Below are 21466 nucleotides of genomic sequence, written 5' to 3'. Positions count from 1 at the left end.
CTCACACTATTCTTTGGCCAATAAGAGTGCTCACCCCCATCAGAAAGTCTCTCAATTAACTATACTTCTCCCTTTTAATCACAACTGCACTCACTCTTGTTTGGAGAGTATATTTTCTACAGATTGCTGTGAAAACTGAGGAGAACCTTGATCCATCAATCCATTAAGAAAAGATAGTGGCAGGGATTGGTGGGGCACACCTTTAATTCCAGCACTTGGGAGGCAGAGATAGGAGGATCATCATGAGGTCAAGAGTACCATCAGACTACATAGTGAGTTCCAGGCCAGCCTGGGCTAGAGTAAGACACTACCTCAAAAATATTTTAAAAAGGCTGTAGAGATGGTTTAGCGGTTAAGCACTTGCCTGTGAAGCCTAAGGACCCCTGTTCGAGGCTCCATTCCCCAGGACCCACGCTAGCCAGATGTACAAGGGGGCATATGTGTCTGGAGTTCGTTTGCAGTGGCTGGAGGCCCTGGCATACCCATTCTCTCTCCCTCTCTCTCTCTCTCTCTCTCTCTCTCTCTCTCTCTCTCTCTCTCTCTCTCTCTCTCTGCCTTTCTCTCTGTGTCTGTCACTCTCAAATAGATAAATAAAAAATGGACAAAAAAGAAGTAATTTAAAAAAAAAAGAACAGATAGTGGACTGCCTACCATTGAGACAAGCTACCTCTAGCATATCTACGAAGGCCAGGAGACATCACACAGGACGTGGCTATTTAAACACGAGTGCAGCAATGAGTACTGCTATGCTCACAACCTCCAGGGATATGGCAATAGACACTGAGGACACTCATAACTCATCAAAGCAGAGATCCATAGGATGCAGAGGACACAGTGCTAAAGTAAACTTGTAACACACATCAAAGCTTAAAGAACATTTCAGAAGAGGAGGTATAAAGAGCCATCGGGTGAGAAAGAGTATCCTGAGACATTGCCTCCCCTCCCTCCACAGCTTGCATTCATAACCCCATAGTGAATACCAACTACTTCACTGAGGAGGTCCCTCAGTGAAAAGGGGGTGGGGATATAAAAGGAGGATGTGAGGGAAATGGGACTAACATGTCATTTGTTCATCTAGTAAAGTGCATAATTGATTTAAAATAGTAATGAATTTTGAAAAATTTTGAATTAAAGTCACAGCTTTACATTCTACTAGGAACTCTGAAATTATACATATGCTTTTTCATCTAGGGCCATAAACACAAACTGAATGAAAGAAAGGAATAAATACCTTCTAAGATATTTTAGCCTTAATAATCTAAAAGTGAACAATAATTTGAATATTTCCAAAGGAAACTGGCAATGTTTCAGCAAGAAATTTATGAAACCAAGGCCTTCTGTGAGTCCAGTAAGGTAGTGGATGCTATTCTGGTGCCACAAAAGGGAAAGACTGATAAGTAGTTTTGCTTCCTTCTAATTAAAATCACAGAGGTTTCTATTTACTCCTTCCTGGTCCTTTGTCTTGGTAGAAACTGGTTGTGGTAACATTTCTTTCTTCCTGATCAAAGACCCAACAAAACCAGAAGTGTCTGTTTAGTCTGCAAAACTGTCCCTTGTTCCCTATTTGGACTGACCTGGGGTTTTTCCATATATTCTTCTTCAAAAACAAACATTAAACTAACAAGGCCTGAGATGGAAGAAATTTAGTGAGTTAATTCTCATGCTTACTGAAAACTACTGAGTGGAGGTTCCTGTCTCCTGGTTGTGTTGGGGATCCAACTGCTCCCACTGCCAAACAGAGGTTGCGCTATGACTGGAGCAAACTGTGGGCTAGATTACATTCACACTTTGTGCCAGCTTCTGGGATTTCACATCTTTGATGTCTTTGATCCTCCAGTAGCTCCAAAACCTGCTGAAGAGATAGTAGTTCCCCACTTTATAGATGAAAATACCAAAGCCACAAGGCTCAGTCTATCTTAAGTTTAAGCTTCTCAGGGTGTATGAAGTAACCTGTTCTCACAACCCCTAGCTCCAAGTAGCTGTGGGATTTGGTTTATGAGGGGAAGAAAGAGATTTGTCCAGACTGAACTAAAGGAAGTTTGTGTAAGAGGCTTGCTGTTATGCCTGAGAACTTGTGCAAGCTTGGATTGTGTAAAAATGGACTGGTGTGAGCAGAGGGATATGGCACAGAAAGAAAGGAAACTTAGGGCCGAAACTGCTTCCCATTAGGTGGCAATTGAGAAATTACAACTATTGAGATTAGGTCAGCTGATCTGTATTGGGAGAGCAGGAAGAATATTTACTCTTTCGAAAGTAAGGGGTCTGGATGCTAATGGAGTGCCCTGCTCTTCTAAGTCAGTTTTATTCCCCCTTGGTCTAACAAGTTGGTCACCCACCTGGTTCTTTGGCTGCAACACATCTAAACCTGCAAGGGAGGCTGACAAATATAGTTTCTACCCTAGACAAGAATGATGCCAATTTTGGCATACACTTAGCAGTTCTTGCCACCATCATAGTGCTTGTTCACATCTTAGTGACCTATCCATTAGACTGTTTTTTGTGTCAATTTCTTGTATTTTTTTTCTTTTTATTTTCCTATTTGAGTCACAGTCTCACTTTGAAGCATAGAGTGGACTGGAAAACAGTATGGAGTTCAGGCAAGCATGAACTCTCAAGGATCCTCTTGCCTTCTTTCTATGTGCTGCAATTATAGGCAATTACGCCCATTCTACTGGCTTTAGACTCCATCAATTTTACTAGTAGTCACACCTCTCCCTGATTTTTGATCTATTATGTTTAATTTCTCAGCATAGAAACCACCCCCAGAAGGGAGGGCGTATTCATAAATTTGCATTTATTTCACCATCCACAAAGTTAATCTAACAGTCACAGCTTCTCTCAAGAGGATGTTGGAAAGAGCCAGAGAACAAAGAAACAAAATGATTTTGTCCATATTTGGGAATTTGAATGCTGACAGCATCATTTCATTGCTCTATTAGGTTTGGTGATAAAATAATACAAATAGTGGCAAGGTATTTTGCTGAGTTCTGTAGTTTGTAGATAGAAAGTCTAGTAGGTTAATACTCCTTGAATCAATAGCTCACCCTCTGTGGTGGTTTGATTCAGGTGTCCCCCATAAACTTAGGTGTTCTGAATGCTAGCTCCCCAGCTGATGGATATTTGTGAATTAATGCCTCCTGGAGGGAGTGTATTGTTGGGGGCGGGCTTATGGGTATTAAAGCCAGTTTCCCCTTGCCAGTGTTTGGCACACCCTCCTGTTGCTGTAGTCCACCTTATGTTGGCCAGGGGGTGATGTCCACCCTCTGCTCATGCCATCGTTTTCCCCTGCTATCGTGGAGCTTCCCCTCGAGCCTGTAAGCCAAATAAACCTCTTTTTCCCAGAAGCTGCTCTTGGTTAGGTGATTTCTAACAGCAATGCGACCCGGACTGCAACAGTAAAGTGGTACCTAGGAATGGGGTTGCTGCTAGACACCTGACTATGTGGCTTCAGCCTTTTGTAGATGATTTTCATGAGGAATGTGGAAGGAGTTGAAACCTTGGCCTAAGAGATGCCTTGCAGTGCTGTAAGTACAGCTTGATGGTCTATCCTGGTCAGAGCTGAAAGACCTGAAGGCAGTAAGAACTATGGACTGTGAGGTTTGGCTTATGAGGGTCAGAAAGAGCTTTTGCTTGGACTGGGCTAGCAGTTTGTGTGAGAAGCTTGCTCTTATGCCTGTGTCCTGAGAAGTTGTGCAGGGTTGCTTAGCGTAGAAATGAACTGGTGTGTGCAGAGGGATATGGCACAGAAAGAAAAATCTTTGGGTGAACTCTTGCCCGTTCAGCTGCAACTGAGAGATTACAACCTTTGAGACTGGGCTAGCTGACCTGCGCTGGGGCAACAAGAAGAATGTAGACTCTTTAGAAGGGGCCTGAGTGCTCAAGGAGTGTCCTGTCCTTCAAAGTCTGCTTTATTCCCCCCTGGATTAACAAATTGGCACCCTACCTGGTATCGTGGAGTATAAGAAATGCTGGAAAGAGGGTCATTGAGTTTGCAACACGGTCTTGTGTTTTGGAAATGGCCATGGGCAGTGTGAAGCAGGTTTGCTGGTTGCCTGCATAGAGACCCCATGGGGCCATGAGGATGAACCGTGGATTGCGGTGGAGACCCAGTGGAGATGCCGGGACCATGAGATGACTGCCGAGGAGCTGCCGGCCCCGATGAAGTTTCCCAGGACTGTGAGTAGCCTAGCTGGAGGGGCGGAATTGGAATACCAGAGACTCGTTGCTGGTTAGAATTATTAGACTTGAAAATTTGTCACTGGTTTGAGTTGCTGGACTTGAAGCTACAGAGTTTGATGTTTGCCCTGGTTGTTTTAAATCTTGTATTGGTTGAATGTTTCTTTGCTATGCCCAATGCCATCTTTTGCAATGTGAATATTTATTCTGTGCCATTATGGGTTTTTTGAGGTTGTATTTTGGTATTATGGCTCAGTTAAAAGATCTTGAACTATGGGGATGTATGAACATCATTGGAATTGATAAAAACTATGGGGACTTTTAAAGTCAGACAGAATGCATTGCATTTTACATCATGTATGGTTATCAGTCTATGGGGGCCAGGGGCGGAATGTGGTGGTTTGATTCAGGTGTCCCCCATAAACTTAGGTGTTCTGAATGCTAGCTCCCCAGCTGATGGATATTTGTGAATTAATGCCTCCTGGAGGGAGTGTATTGTTGGGGGCGGGCTTATGGGTATTAAAGCCAGTTTCCCCTTGCCAGTGTTTGGCACACCCTCTTGTTGCTGCAGTCCACCTTATGTTGGCCAGGGGGTGATGTCCACCCTCTGCTCATGCCATCGTTTTCCCCTGCTATCGTGGAGCTTCCCCTCGAGCCTGTAAGCCAAATAAACCTCTTTTTCCCAGAAGCTGCTCTTGGTTAGGTGATTTCTAACAGCAATGCGACCCGGACTGCAACACCCTCCAAACTCTTTGTCTTCTAGGGTCTAGACAGGAACTCATACAACCAATCTCACAGTCCCACAAATGACTACCTTTCTCACCTCTGGCTTTCTACATTATGCTGTCAAACTCATCCAAAGCCATATTACACAGCCTCCCTGGGATCCCTTCTGGGGTTTCTAGTGTCCTATCTTCCACAGGTACACGTCATTTTAGCCAAGGCTTTCTATAAACAGAACTTCCTTCTAATTTGTGACTCAGGCAAGATTATTTCCTTTTCACTGGCCTTTAAGGAGCTCTAGGATTCAAAGAATAAAATATGACATGCAGATGAGAAATAGACGAGTAAGAGAAAGGGCACATATCCAAATGTGCAGTGCTTAGGAGAAGCAACCATATGGCTTCTTTCACAGGATGGCACCTTTTTCATTTCACTAACCTATGTGACACATAGGCAAATTACCATCTGCATTGTGAGGAGACTTGTAGGGTGTTGAGCTTTTCACTGAGGCAGGCTTGGTCTTGCTCTGCATTTATTCTATTATAAAAGTAGAGGAGGAGGACTTTTACTCTGTCTCTGCACAAAGAAAAGGGAATCCATGTCTGCCTTGGGTACTGTGCTTAAGATGGTGAATGTTGACTGTCAACTTGACAGGACATGGTATCACCTGTGAGGAATTATCATGCTTAGGGTAATTAAGGTGGAAGAACCCCCTTAGCTATATGTAGCATCATTCCATGGGCTTGGTCCTGAAATATAAAAAGAGGAATGAGTGAGATGAGCAGTACTTCTCTGCTTCCTCACTATGCTGAATGTAACAAGATGCTTTAAGCTCCTGTTGGCACACCTTCCCTGCCATAATGGGCTATACCCTGGCACTGCAAAGCTCAAATACTCATTTCCTCAATCAAAATGATTTTTTGGTCAGGCATTTTGTTCCTGAAATAAGAAGCCAACTAGCACAGTATTCTGTGGTTTCCTATCACTGTGATTTAACATGCTATGATAGACAACTCTTAAATTGTGTTCACTTTTATTGCAAGTTTTAGGATCAAGTTTTCTTGGTGCTGTACCCTCTGGTATTAAAACTTTTTACCTAAAGGTTTCATCACATTTTCAGAGTATCCTTGTTATTTGGAACCCATTTCCAATCACATGTTCTTCTATGCTAAAGCTCCAGTAAGGGAAGTATCTGTACTTCCTAGTGTGAAACAATTTTACCATTACTCATTCATCCAAAATTAGTAAGAACAGCACTCTAGGCACTGAGAAGTTAAAAACTTAATTTTTACTTTGACTCTTAAAAATAAACCTTCTCCTTTGTTTTGCTAACTTTTTTTTAAATTGGCAGAGTCTGGTTGGCAAAGTAGTCAAAATTTGTCTTTGGTCTTCCTTGAACCTACTTGCTCAGCCATATCAGAGGCCAATGGTGCCTGGGTTCTTCATATTTCTCCTTCCCATGATACATTTATTGTTTTATTCACACTCAGTTTACTTTTTCCCTGATGTGGCAGTCCTTAGCCATTCACAGTCATTATTGAGGACATTATGTGGAAGACACACTTCTTTGTACTAGGGACATGAAGGTGATTAGACATCAAGCCAGCCTGAAAGCCTAGTGAGAGGGAGGGCAGAGTCTAGGGTAATTAGGAGCCTATTATCAAGAGACTATGTTGAGCTATGAAAGCACATAGATTGGTACAACTAAATAGTACCAGAGGTTACCTCAGAGCTAGAGTGCACACAGCCTAACTAAGGCTCAACTGAATAAATAGAAAAAGCAAGAAAGGACATTGGTCTGGATAAGGTTATATATAAGGAGGATAAGTAACACAATGAAGAAAGCTAAAATTGAACCTTCTAATAAGTCTCACTCAACAAAATACAGACACATGATTCCCAATGTTATATTACAGTCCAGACCCACGTGAGAGATGGGATGTGGGATTATTGGTGGTGGTAGTTCTGTGATTTGCAGCACACTAGGTTCCATCTGCGTCTCTGTTGGAAGAAGCATTATGGAATATAGTTTACAAAAATGCAAGTACAGATGCTGCCAGGAAAAGGGGTCCATCAGGTCTTACCTTTTCATGTTACATTTAGAATTTAAAAATCCCTAAATGTGAGAAAGTACAAATAAAGTTTAAAAGTAATAACAGAAACCTTTTATTTTTTTGGAAGTTTCACCATTTTATTTTATGATGAGGCCACATTCTTTTCTTTTTTCTTTTTCTTTTTTTTTTTTTTTGAAGTAGGGTTTCACTCTAGCCCAGGCTAACCTGGAATTCACTAAGTATTCTTAGGGTGGCCTTCAACTGATGGCAATCCTCTCACCTCTGGGATTAAAGGCGTGCTCCACCAAACCCAGCCAACATTGTTTTTTCTTTTCACAATTTTTATTAACATTTTCCATGATTATAAAAAATATCCCATGGTAATACCCTCCCTCCTCCCCCCACGCTTGCCCTTTTGAACTTCCATTCTCCATCATATTACCTCCCCATTACAATCGTTGTAATTACATATATACAATACCAACCTATTAAGTACCCTCCTCCCTTCCTTTCTCTTCCCTTTATGTCTCCTTTTTAACTTACTGGCCTCAGCTACTAAGTATTTTCCTTCTCACGCAGAAGCCCAATCATCTGTAGCTAGGATACACATATGAGAGAGAACATGTGGCGCTTGGCTTTCTGGGCCTGGGTTACCACACTTAGTATAATCCTTTCCAGGTCCACCCATTTTTCTGCAAATTTTATAACTTCATTTTTCTTTACCGCTCAGTAGAACTCCATTGTATAAATGTGCCACATCTTCATTATCCACTCATCAGTTGAGGGACATCTAGGCTGGTTCCATTTCCCAACTATTATAAATTGAGCAGCAATAAACATGGTTGAGTATGTACTTCTAAGGAAATGAGATAAGTCCTAAGGATATATGCTTACGAGTGCTATAGCTGGGTCATATGGTAGATACATCTTTAGCAGTTTTAGGAACCTGCACACTGATTTCCACAATGGCTGGACCAGATTGCATTCCCACTAGCAGTGTAGAAAAGTTCCTCTTTTTCCACATCCCTGCCAGCATTTATGATCATTTGTTTTCATGATGGTAGCCCATCTGACAGGAGTGAGATGGAATCTCAATGTACTTTTAATCTGCATTTCCCTGATGACTAGTGACGTAGAACACTTTTTTAGATGCTTATATGCCATTTGTATTTCTTCCTTTGAGAATGCTCTATTTAGCTCCATAGCTGATTTTTGGATTGCCTTGTTTGATTCCTTATTATTTAACTTTTTGAGTTCTTTGTATATCCTAGATATTAATCCTCAATCAGATATATAGCTGGCGAAGTTTTTTCCCATTCTGTAGGTTGCCTCTTTGCTTTTTGCACTGTGTCCTTTACAGTGCAAAATCTTTGTAATTTCATGAGGTGCCAGTGATTAATCTGTGGTTTTATTGCCTAAGCAATTGGGATTGTATTCAGAAAGTCTTTGCCAAGACCAGTATATTGAAGGGTTTCCCCTTTTTTCCTCTACCAGTTTCAGAGTTTCAGGTCTGATGCTAAGGTCTTTAATCCATTTGGACTTAATTCTTGTGCATAGAGAGAGAGAGAAGAATCTATTTTCATCCTTCTACAGATATATATCCAGTTTTCCCAACACCATTTGCTAAAGAGGCTGTCTTTTCTCCAATGAGTATTTTTGGCATTTTTATCAAATATCAGGTGGCTATAGCTATCTGGACTTACATCTGTGTCCTCTATTATGTTCCACTGATCCACACGTCTATTTTTGTGCCAGTACCATGCTGTTTTTGTTACTATGGCTCTGCAGTATAGGATAAAATCAGTTATGGTGATACCACCAGCCATATTTTTGTTGCTCAGTATTATTTTAGATATTTGAAGATTTTTGTGATTCCAAATGAATTTTTGGATTGTTTTTTCTATTTCCATGAAGAAGGCCTGTGGAATTTTGATAGGGATTGCATTAAATGTGTAGATTGCTTTAGGTAAGATTGCCATTTTCACAATATTGATTCTTCCAATCCATGAACAAAGGATGTTTCTCCACATTCTAGTGTCTTCTGCGATTTCTCGCTTGAGTGTTTTAAAGTTCTCATTGTAGAGATCCTTTACTTCCTTCATTAGGTTTATTCCTAGGTACTTTATTTTTTTGTATGCAATTGTGAATGGGAGTGATTCTCTGATTTCATCCTCTGTGTGTTTGTTGTTAGCATATATGAAGGCTACTGATTTCTGTGTATTTATTTTGTATCCTGTTACATGGCTGTAGGTTTTGATCAGGTCTAATAGTTTGCTAGTAGAGTCTTTAGGGTCCTTTATGTATAGAATCATGTCATCTGCAAATAGTGATAACTTGATATCTTCCTTTCCAATTTGTATCCCTTTTATGTGTGTCTCTTGCCTTATTGCTATGGCTAAGACTTCCAAAACTATATTAAATAAAAGTGGGGACAGTAGACACCCTTGTATTATTCCTGATTTTAGTGGAAAAGCTTCCAGGTTTTTCCCATTTAGTAATATGTTGGCTGTAGGATAGTCATAAATAGCTTTTATTATATTGAGATATGTTCCTTCTATTACCAGTCTCTGTAAGACTTTTATAATGAAGGATGTTGGATTTTGTCGAACACTTTCTCGGTGTCTAAAGAGATGATCATGTGATTATTTTCCTTCAACCCATTTATATAATGTATTACATTTATAGATACACCTATGTTGAACCATCCTGCATCTCTGGGATAAAGCCTATTTGGTCAGGGTGAATGATCTTTTTGATATATTCTTGTATTCTGTTTGCCAATATTTTCTTGAGAATTTTTGTATCTATGTTCATGAGGGAGATTGGTCTGTAATTTTCCTTTTTTGTTCTATCTTTGCCTGGTTTTGGTATCAGGGTGATGCTGGCCTCATATAAGGAGTTTGGTAGAATTCCTTCTTTTTCTATTTCCTAGAAAAGCTTAGGAAACAATGGTGTTAGCTCTTCCTTGAAGGTTTGTCAAAATTCAGCAGTGAATCCATCTGGGCCTGGGCTTTTTTTAGTTGGGAGATTATTGATAACTGTTCGGATCTCCATGCTTGTTATAGGTCTATTTAAGTAATTAATCTCATCTTGATTTAATTTAGGTAGGACATATAAATCAAGGAAATCATCCATTTCTTTCAGATTTTCATCTTTGTGGAGTATATGCTTTTATAGTAAGTCCCTATGATTTTTTGAATTTCTCTGGAAACTGTTGTGATGTTACCTTGTTCATCTCTGATTTTATTAATTTGTATCTCTTCTCTCTTTCTTTTGGTCAGGTTTGCTAAGGGTTTACCAATCTTGTTTATCCTTTCAAAGAACCAACTCTTTGTTTCATTAATTCTTTGGATTGTTTTTTTTTTGTTTTTTTTTTTGTTTGTTTGCTTCTATTTCATTAATTTCTGCCCTAATCTTTATTACTTCTTCCCATCTACTGATTTTTGGTTTGCCTTGTTCTTCTTTTTCCAAGGCTTTAAGGTGAAGCATTAGGTCATTGATTTGCAACCTTTCTAATTTCTTAATATAGGCACTGAAGGCTATAAATTTCCCTCTTAGAACTGCCATCATTGTGTTCCAGAGATTTGGATATGTTGTGTTCTCATTATCATTTGACTCTATAAATTTTTTGATTTCCTTCTTGATTTCTTCATTGACCCATTCATCATTTAGTAGTGTATTGTTTAGTTTCCATGATTTTGTGTATGCTCTATAGCCTTTCTTGCTACTGATTTGTAGTTTAATTCCATTGTGGTCAGATAGAATGCAAGGAATTATTTCAATTTTCCTGAATTTGTTAAGATTTGCTTTGTGTCCTAATATATGGTCTATTTTAGAGAATATTCCATGTGCTGCTGAAAAGAATGTATATTCTGCAGCCTTTGGATGAAATGTCCTGTACATATCTGTTAGGTACATTCCTTCTATGACCTCATTTAGTCCAGATGCCTCTCTGTTTATTTTTTCCTGGGATGACCTGTCAGTTGATGAGAGTGGGGTGTTAATGTCACCCACCACCACTGTGTTTGATGTTATCTGTGACCTTAGTTCTAATAGTGTTTGTTTGATGAATTTGGGAGCCCCCATGTTAGGTGCATATATGTTTAGGATTGTAATGTCCTCCTGTTGGAGTGTGCCCTTAATCAATACAAAGTGACCTTCCTTATCTTTCTTGACTAATGTTGGACTAATGTCTACCTTGTCAGATATTATTATAGCAACCCCTGCTTGTTTTGTAAGCACATTTGCTTGAAACAGCGTTTTCCAACCTTTTACCCTATGGTAATGTCTATCCTTTGTAGAAAGGTGAGTTTCTTGGAGACAACAAATTGTAGGATCCTGCTTTTACCCCAGACTGCAAACTATGTCTTTTCGTGGGTGCATTGAGGCTATTGATATTAAGAGATATTATTGAAAGGTGTGCATTTATGTTTGCCTTTTTTTGTGGTTCTGGTTCCACTTTTTCTCTCTTGTGTTAACTAGTATTTGAGTATTGCTTGTATTTTTCTAGGTTCCTTATATGTGTGCTTTTCCTTTTCTTCAGTATGGAGGATTCTATCAAGTATTTTCTGTAGAGCTCATTTTGTCTTCAAATACTCCTTTAAACTGCTTTTGTCATGGAATGTCCTTATTTCTCTATTTTAATGGATAGCCTTGCAGGATAAAGTAATCTTGCTTGACAGTTGTTATCTTTCAGAACTTGGAATATATCACTCCAAGCCCTTCTGGTTTTTAACGTTTTTGTTGAATAATCTGCTGTAATCCTGATGGGCTTGCCTTTGTAGGTAACTTGATTTTTCTCTCTAACTGCTTTCAATATTTTTTCTTTGGTTTGTTTGTTTGGAAGTTTGATTATAATATGGCAAGGAGAGGTTCTTTCCATGTTTTGTCTGGCTGGTGTTCTAAGGCTTCCTGTATCTACATTGGCACCCCTTTCCCACTTCAATTTCCTATACACCTCACTTTTTAGTAAAAGTGTGTATTTTGCTGAGTTTTTTTGGTCTTTTTCCCCCCTAGGCTGCTTTGGCGTGGTACCTATGCCACCATCTTAAGCATAAATCCAGAAATCTATTCTAGAAGAGGAGGAATAGGAATAAGGAGCTTTTGCATTTCATTTCAACCATGCACGTAAATCAATAGAGGCTATTTGCAGTTCCATGTTATAAACATTTTAAAATAAATATCTTGCAGTTCATTCTTTTGTTATCCTTTAAAAGGTTTTGGCATGAACAAAGGGTATTAGAAATATTGTTTACAATCATGGAAGTTATCAATAAAAATAAATTAATTAAAAAGAGAACTCAGGTAATGGATTATGTTCTTAATGAAGTACATAATGGATAAAGAAGAAACTATATTCATGAAGTATCATTCTAAGTTGAAATGTAGTTTTTCTCTCATCCACTTCAATCCTGAATTAAAAGAAGATCCCCATCTTCCCCAGGGGATTCATTACTACATGACAGAGTCAGGGCAGAGGGAATAGTCAGAATAGAATAGATGAAAATGTTTCTAAACTTGAAGGTCTCTGCAGCAATCTTTTTATGTTGTCTCATGGTTCGATGAGTGTAGGAGCTACAAAGTAATCATATGGTAAATTTAGAGCCAATATAAAGGAGACACTTCACAGGCATGTAGCTTGCTTCTGGGAATCTCTGACATGGAAGGTCAGGAAATTAAATACTAGAGGTGGATTTATGCTAGAGCTGACTGTTTTTATGGGGAGTACAACATTTACTGGTGTACTGTGATAAAGTTAATCAAGTCTTGGGCTTCATAGTGGGGAAGCAAAAACTATCTCCCAAAGTTAGCAAGAAATCCCTACACCTCTACTGCAAAACAGACTCTACTGTGATCACTTTGATTTCCTTCTTACTGGAGGTTATTAGAAGTCTCGATAAGATTTAATAAATACATCAGCTCTGAAGGAAAACTGGGTATCACGCTTCAGTTATTGCATTTTGTATGGTGCATGATCAAAGCTTTTATTTTTGTTGTGGTTGTTTTTAAACAATTTCTCAAAAGCCAGAATTTAAATCTTAATTCTGTTCTTTAGTTTTTGTACAGTCTTAGAGAATACCTCAAATCACTTCTTGGATTCCATTTTCATCTTTAAAATTGGAGTTTTATATATTTCAGGAGTGAATATGTGGTAAAATTAACCTAAGGGTTATAGTTGGTTTTTAATGTGTATCCTTATATCTAGGTCTCAATTATTAGTGACTCTGTGACAGTTAGAATACCAATAAGGAATCATTGTGCTAATTACTTAAGTTTGGTCAAAATGCTCTCCCAAGTCAAATACTTTCTTGTTTTTTTAATTTTTTTTATTTTTTAATAACCATTGTTACTGTACTAGTTTGCTATAGCTGCAATAAGAAAGCACAGTGGTTCTGTACTTTGATAAACTTGATTATATATCTTATTTCCATTGTGCATAACCCTTCATGATGTGCCTGATTTTAATTATATATATGCACAGTTGTACATAGCACTAAAATGATAAAGAGAGATTCTCTTTATAATTTCACTAGGAGGGCATAGTTTGTTGAAACCCTGTTTCCTGATCTTACCATATACTTAAGAACATATTTGGATAGAAACTGACAACATAAAGGGGAGCAACTAATGGTCACTAGGGGGTGGAGAGACTTATTCTATTGTTTGGAGGAGAGTAGATATTCAGCTTGATACAGGAGGAGTCCCTGGTTGTCAGTAGGTGTCCAAGTGCACTGCCATTAAAAGGGTGTATTTATTTCCAAGTCAGGTGTCCTGGTTGCTAAGCTATTTCTTTGCTTTCCTGCCTCACGATGGATTTTCCAAGTGTCTGCTAATGTCCTAGGTTCCTGAGTGAGATCTGCACAGAAAACAGACAAATATTCTTATTAAATGATTTCTGGTTAACCCCTATCCTGAGGTGCCCATCTTGGCATTTCCTTGACACAGTTATTCTTTATTTCTTATACTTGATGCAGTATACACCCATCACAAATAACTTCTACATGGTTCTTCCTTTGCCTCACATTTTCATTTTGAATACCAAGATCTCACTCCTCCAATGATAAGATGGCAAGCCAAGGCACAATGTTTCTACTAAAGCCCAGAATATTTGAACATGTATCTCACAAAATACATGGACATTTGTTCACAAATTGTTTACTTATAATCATGGTATTGGCTTACATCACAAAATAAAAATACCCCTTGGGCTGAAATTCTCTAGGGAACAAAACCAGGTTACATTCATGAATAGGAGTATAAATCCATATTCTGACATGGTTTTTGCATATTTTTTAAAAAATCTGGAAATTCTTGTGATATTATTTAGATTGGCATTATTTCCCAAGGAAAACTTACAAAGATAAGGTACAGAAATAGGTTGTCATTTTTATAAGATTTGTTTGTCACACTATTATCTTCAATCAGTCGCAATTTTATTCAGGAATATATAAGCTAGTTCATTTTTAAGGATTAGTTATATCTGGATACACAGATCATAAATCCACTAGCTGAACAAATGTGAACTACACAATATTGTAGCTGCCAAGAAATAAATGGGGATGTAGCAGATAGTGTATGTGAAATCCTTGCTTTTTCTCAAGGCATCTTGTATGTGTGTAGAACATGATCCCTGGAAGAAAGAAAAACTAAGAATGTGCTAGTGGGATTCTGTACATTGTTGGGCCTTGAGAGGCCCGGGTGTGAGGCCTAGTGGAACTTCCTGAGCCTAGCTAAACTTTGGCGACTTGTCTCTGGCCAGCTAGGACTCAGCAAGACGCCTAATGGCTTCCACACAGGAGTTGGAATTGACATTTCAATAGTCACAGTTTACTATTGGCCCTTACCTCTTCCCCCACCCTAAAATCCTCACCTTTGTCCCCAACTTTATATAGGCAACTGCTTTTAACAATAAAGTGAGTTCCTGTGAGTCCTTGCTTCCACAAGACTCCCAACTCAGTGTGGTTTTTCTCTGGTGAATAGGAGAGGTTTTGAGTCATCCGACATCCACCCTTCTCCTCAACCCCTTGGGAGGAACCAGCTGGTCCCTCCTAAGCACTACCTACCTGCTGGGGAGGAGCCTGGCATACATAATTTCTTTCCTTACTCTGAAAGATATTAGAGTAAATTTAATATGTTCTTCCTCTATAGAGTATCATTTTCTATAATCCAGAAGGATTCTACATCTCTTATTGGACATCTCTAAACCTCCCATGTAGAGGCCAGGGGAAACTACCAATGGAACTTAGTCCAAAGATTAAGGGTTGAAAGTTACAGGGATCAGATCTCAGAGAAAGCATAGCTCTGTGTCAATGTGGGGTACTTTATATCATGAGTTCTCTGATGATAAAGAACACCATGTATTATTTTCTGAGCCTGGAGCAGCACGTCTCAAAGCGCTCAGTTAATAGTTCTCAAATGAGTGAACACATGTCTGAACACAAGCTGAGATACAGGGGGCAAAGTAGCATTAGAAATGACAGAGAATGGAATAGAATATCTCTTGGAAAGACCATATCCCTGGTATGATGAACTTCAGGCTTTAAGTAGCTCTAAGTTAGTAACTGTAGTACCCTTGTAAATATGTATTCAAAACAAGAATAATAAAAATGAGTATAGAGGAGACAAGAAAGAAGTTCCATGGATTTTCCTATGTTTTTCTTTTACCATAATTATTCTTTATTATGAACTTTACAGTATGAACATAATGTATATTTGTCATATGCCCATCATTTGTACTCTTATGTCACCTCTCCCTTCCCCATTCCACTGAGGTCACTCCTCAGTGCAGTTGTTGGTATATACCCTGGAGTCATAAAGGCATGAGTGAGTTTTCAGTGGGAAACAATGTCTCAGGACAAACCTTCCCACTCTGTGGGTCCCAGTGAGAGGGCCTCATATCCAATCAGAGAGTTGTTGATTACCCCATAGCCTGTGTGCCACTGTTTCACAGGTGCAAACATTATGCCTGGATGGTTGATTTTGTAGTTTGCAGCATTCCCTGCTTATTTACCTTGTTGGTGACCATTATGCCTCACAACTCCTGTAGCACTTTCCAGAATTATGAGGATTAGTCACCAGGGAGCTGGCATCCTTCTCTCAAAAACTAGTGTGATATTTCAAAGTCCTATACTCACAGCCTATGGTGTCTTCAGCAATAACGGTCCACCATTTAGCTCTTTTGGGTAACCAGGTGATTTGGCAATAGCCTGGAATGTTTTGGGGACTTGATAGGCTGCTGTGACCAACAATTCTCTGGGAGGGGGTGATCTAGTTCTGGCACTGAGAGTTACCAGCCAGAGCCTTTGGTTTTAAGTCATGTTTTCTCCATTCCCTACAGGGCACTTCTACTTGTCAATTCCTCCCTCAATTTCACTTATTAAGTTGCATCTTTTAATTAGGTAACCAGGAGGAAGGTTTTTATGGTACTGATTTAAGCTATCATTAGTTTTCTATGATTCCCTCCTACTTCTCTGATCCCATCTCCCTCCCTTTCCCTTCCCCCCATTATTATGTCCCTCCACTTGTATATCAAGTGTCTCCTCCTTTCATCCTTCCCTGTTTCTACTCTCTCCTAGCTTCATTCTAGTTCCTTGCCAGTTCTACTGATGTTTACTACAACTTTGAAACAAATCAGGCTATTCTATGTTAGGAACTGCATATGACAGAAAACATGTGAAATTATTTTATTTATGAGAGAGAGAGCAAGAATGGGTACACCAGGGCCTTCAGCCACTGTAAGCAAACACCAGACACATGTGCCACCTTGTGTATCTGGCTTTTCCTGGAGAATTGAATCTAGGTCCTTTGGCTTCACAAGGAAATGTCTTTACCACTAAACCAACCCTTCAGCCCTCTGATTTTTTTTTTTTTCATGTTTTTGAGATTGGGATTCAGTCTAGTCCAGTCTGATCTGGAATTCACTATGGAGTCTCAGGGTGGCCTTGAACTAATGGCAGTTCTCCTACCTCTGCTGCCTGAGTGCTAGGATTAAAGGCATGCACCACCATGCCCAGCTCCCTCATTTGATTTTTTGATGATAGCCATTCTTACCAAAGAGATGGAATCTTGAAGTTATTTTAATTTACTTTTCCCTGCTAAATAAATATGTTGAGCATCATCTTAGGTGTTTATTGGCCATTTGCATTTCTTCCTTTGAGAACTGCCTTTTCAGTTCCCTTCCCCATTGTTTGAGTGGGTTGCTCGATTTTTTGTATCATTTTTATTTAGTTCTTTGCATATTCTAGATATAATACTCTGTCAGATAGATACCTAATAAAGTTCTTCTTTTATTCTGTATGTTGTTTCTTTACTCAGTTGATGATTTCCTTCACTTTAGAATAGCATTTTCACTCCATGAGATCTCATTTTTTGATTATCTTATGGCCTGGGCTATTGGAATACTATTTAGAAAGTCCTCTGACTATGCATATATATGGTAGTGTTCTCCTTACATTTTTCTTCAGTCATTTCAGGTTTTAACGTGGTACATTGTGTTTTTGTTTTGTTTTGTTTTGTTTTTCCTTTGAGGTAGGGTCTTACTTTAACCCAGGCAGTCCTGAAATTTACTATGTAGTCTCAGGGTGGCCTTGAACTCACAATCCTTCTGCTTCCTGTGTGCTGGGATTAAAGGTGTGTGCCACCACGCCCAACTTAATGAGGTTTTTTGATACAATTGAAGTTGATTTTTGTGCAGGGTGAGATTAGTAATGAAAGATCAGGTAGCTGTAATTGCTAGTATTTAAGCCTGGATCTTCTATTCCATTGCTGTATGTTTCTGTTTTAATGCCACAATCATGCTGTTTTTATACCATAACTTCGTCGTATAGCTTGAAGTCAGGGATGGTGATAACCCCAATGGTATTCCTTTTGTTGAGGAGGTTTACATTTTAGACTTCCATGTGAATTTTATGATTATTTTTCTAACTCTATGAAAAACATTACTAGACTTTTGATTGCAGCTGCATTGAATCTGTACAATGCTATTGGTAGGATGGAAAACTTTCCAGTACTAATTCTTCTTATCCATGAGCATGGGATGTCTTCCCATCTTCCTGTGTCTTCTTCAGTTTGTTTCTTCAGTGTTTTAATGTTTATATTATATAGGCCTTAAACTTCCTTTGTTAGAAATATTGTAAGATATTCAGGTTTTTTTGTGGCTATTGTAAATAGGACTGCTTCTATTTGTTTCCCCAAATTTTTTATTTAGTATATACAAAGTCTACTGAGTTTTGTGTGTTGATGACATATACTACCAATTTAGTGAAAGAATTTATCACCTCTAGGAGTTTTTGGCTGGAGACTTTTGAATCATTTATGTATAGTTATACCATTTACAAATAGGGCTAGTTTGACATCTTCCTTTCCAAATTGTATCTACGTCATTTCTTTCTCTTGTTTCATCACTTTAGCTAAGACTTGAATTTCCATGTTGAAAAGTATTGGTAAGAATGGAAATCCTCATCTTTTTCCAGGCCTTAATAGGAATATTTGAATTTTTTCTCCACTTAGAATGATAGGAGCCTTTGGAATATTACATATAGCCCTTATTATGCTGAGATTTGATCCCTCAATCCCTGGTCTCTCCACTATTTTAATCTTGAAGAATTAAAGGCCTTTTTTTGATCTGTTGAAATGATAATGTGATTTCTGTCCTGCAGACTGTTTATGTGATGTATTACATTTACCAATGTCTTTAGGTTGAATTATTTCTAAATTATTGAGGTGAAACATACCAGAGCTGTTTTTCTCTTTCAGATTTTAGTACTCTCTTTTTGTTTTCTGTGCTTAATATCTTAAGTATATGTTACAAAGAGACTTTCTTTGTTGTTCTATTTGGTGTTTTCTGTATCTCCTGTACCTGGGTGGTCTTTGATAAGATTAAGAAAAATTTCTTCAATAAATCTGTTCAAGAATTCTCTAGGCCTTGGGTCTGCAGACTGGACTGTTTGGTCATTTTAATATGTCCCACATTTCCATCATTTTATGTTTACACATATTTTTAATCCCAACATTGATTTTGGGAATCCAAATGTATTTCTTCTTTCTTGTCCTTGAGCTCTAATAGTCTGTTTTCCACATCATCTATTCTGTTTATGAGATATATCATTTTTGTTTTCTGTTTAGTTTTTCTTTTGTAATATTTAATTAATTTATTTATTTATGAGAGAGTGAGAGAAAGAGAATTGGCATGCCAGGGACTTCAGCCACTATAAACAAACTCCAGATGCATGTGCCACCGTTTGTATTTGGCTTACATGGTTTCTGGGGAATAGAACCTTGGTCTTTAGGCTTCACAGGGAAACAGCTTAACAACTAACCCATCTCTTCAGCCCTCTGTTTAGTTTTTCTTCAGCATCTCCATCTTTTTGTTAAATTTCATTTTTATTTATTGGTTTGACTTATTGATTATCTCTGTAATTCATTCTTGCTTTGGCCATGTTCTCATTGGATTTCTTCCCCTGACCACTAAGTTCAATTTTTTGTTGATTGTCATCTATTTCATTCAGCCACCTATTGAGTTCTTTTAAATTTTCTTCCATTTTATTCATTTATCTGTTGAATTCTTCTTCTTAATACTCTGACATATCATTCAGTCATTATTTTATTTTATTTGGCATTTTTGTTAAAGATCACGTGGCTGTAACTACCTGGACTTACATTTGGATCCTCTATTCTGTTCCATTGATCTACATATCTGCTTTTATGCCAATACTCTCCTTTTCTTTGTTACGATGGCTCTGTAGTATAGGTTAAAATCAGGTATGGTGATACCACCAGCCTTATTTTTGTCACTCAAAATTGTTTTTGTTTTAGATATACAAGGTTTAATGTGCTTCCAAATGAATTTTAGGATTATTTTCTATTTCTGTGAAGAATACCAGTGGAATTTTGATGGGGACTTTATTGTGTATATTGCTTTTGGTAAGATTGTCATTTTCACAATATTGATTCTTCCAATCCAAGAACAAGGGATATTTTCCCATTTCTTAGTGTCTTCTGTAATTTCTCACTTGAGTGTTTTAAAGTTTTCATTGTAAAGATGCTTCACTTCCTTGGTTAGGTTTAATTCCAAGGTACTTTATTTATTTATTTTTTTTGATGCAATTGTAAATGAGAGTGGTTCTCTGATTTCATCCTTTGGGTGTTTGTAGTTAGTATATAGGAAGGCTACTGATTTCTATGTTCTTATTTTGTATCCTGCTACATGGCTATAGGTGTTTATCAGCTCTAACAGTTTGCTGGTATAGTCTTTAGGGTCCTTTATGTATAGAGTCATGTCATCTGCAAATAATGATAACCTGATCTCTTCCTTTCCAATTTCTATCCCTTTTTAATTTTTTTATTAATTAATTTTGTATTTTGCAAATACAGTCAGTTTGGTACCATTCTTAGACTCATCTGTGACCAACCCCTTCCCATTTGTTGTTGAGGTATATGGGTCGTGGAGTTAGCCCACAGTTATGGGTAAGTTAAATGCCTCAGCATATCATGACCCAACATGTGGCTCTGACATTCTTTCCGACCCTCTTCTGCAAAATTTCCCTGAGCCATGTTGGGTTCATTTTTGGTCTGCTTCAGCGATGAGGTGTTGGGGGCCTCTGGGGCTCTGGTTCTCTGATTTGGTAGGAGTTGATTTTTCTCTGTGTTTGTCTCCTTTCCCCTGTGCTGGTAGGTATCTGGTTCATAAGGAAAACAGCACCCTTGCTTGTTTTGCCAATTTTTCTTAGTTTCAGCCAGGGCCCTTTTGAGGTACAATGGGGTGGCTCTCTCCTTAGAATCTAAATATATCTGAAAAAGAGAAGCAGATTCTCCAACGGAGGGTAAGTTAGCACCTGGACAAATGAGATAACCCCTTCTTTTTTTAAATAGAGAATTTAATAGGTGTAGGCCCTCTTGTAGCCCATGATTGATGATAGCTGGATATTGGAGAGTGGGTTTATGTTTGGATATGGTTTTGACTTGTTTCCCAGCTCCAGCTATGGGTCCCATACCACTGAGGGGATCAGTTAGCCAAATCAAGAACACTTGGTTCACCACCATGGCTGTGTGCCACTATTTCACTTGTGTGGGCATTACAAGAGGTTATTTGCTGCTAAGTAGGTTAGACCATGAGTTGCTTGGACAGATATTGTTCATTTTCCTCCAGTCGCCCATGTAGCACCTTCTAGCAGTAGATGCGCTGACTGACTGGGTACTGACTCTCTTCTATCTTCCAGCCATGCCATTACATTTTATGTGTCAACTGCATATGGTGTCTTCAGCAGTAGGGTCTTTCCACTAAACTTTGGTGGGTCATCAAGTACTCTGACAAAAATATGTCTGTCTTTTAGGAAACCTTGTAGGTATCTCTGATCAAAAGCTCATTGTGGATGAGAGCCCCATGCTGGTACTGGGAGTTACAGGTCAGTGCCCACTAAGAAAATGAGGAAAATGATAACTAATATACAAGAGTTAGAGAGAAGAGAGTAAGAGAGACAGAGAGGGAAAGGGAGGGAGGGAAGATGTAGAAGATT

Source organism: Jaculus jaculus, chromosome 9, assembly GCF_020740685.1.
Source record: "Jaculus jaculus isolate mJacJac1 chromosome 9, mJacJac1.mat.Y.cur, whole genome shotgun sequence".
Lineage (NCBI taxonomy): Eukaryota > Metazoa > Chordata > Mammalia > Rodentia > Dipodidae > Jaculus > Jaculus jaculus.
Note: the sequence above shows the minus strand (reverse complement) of the source record.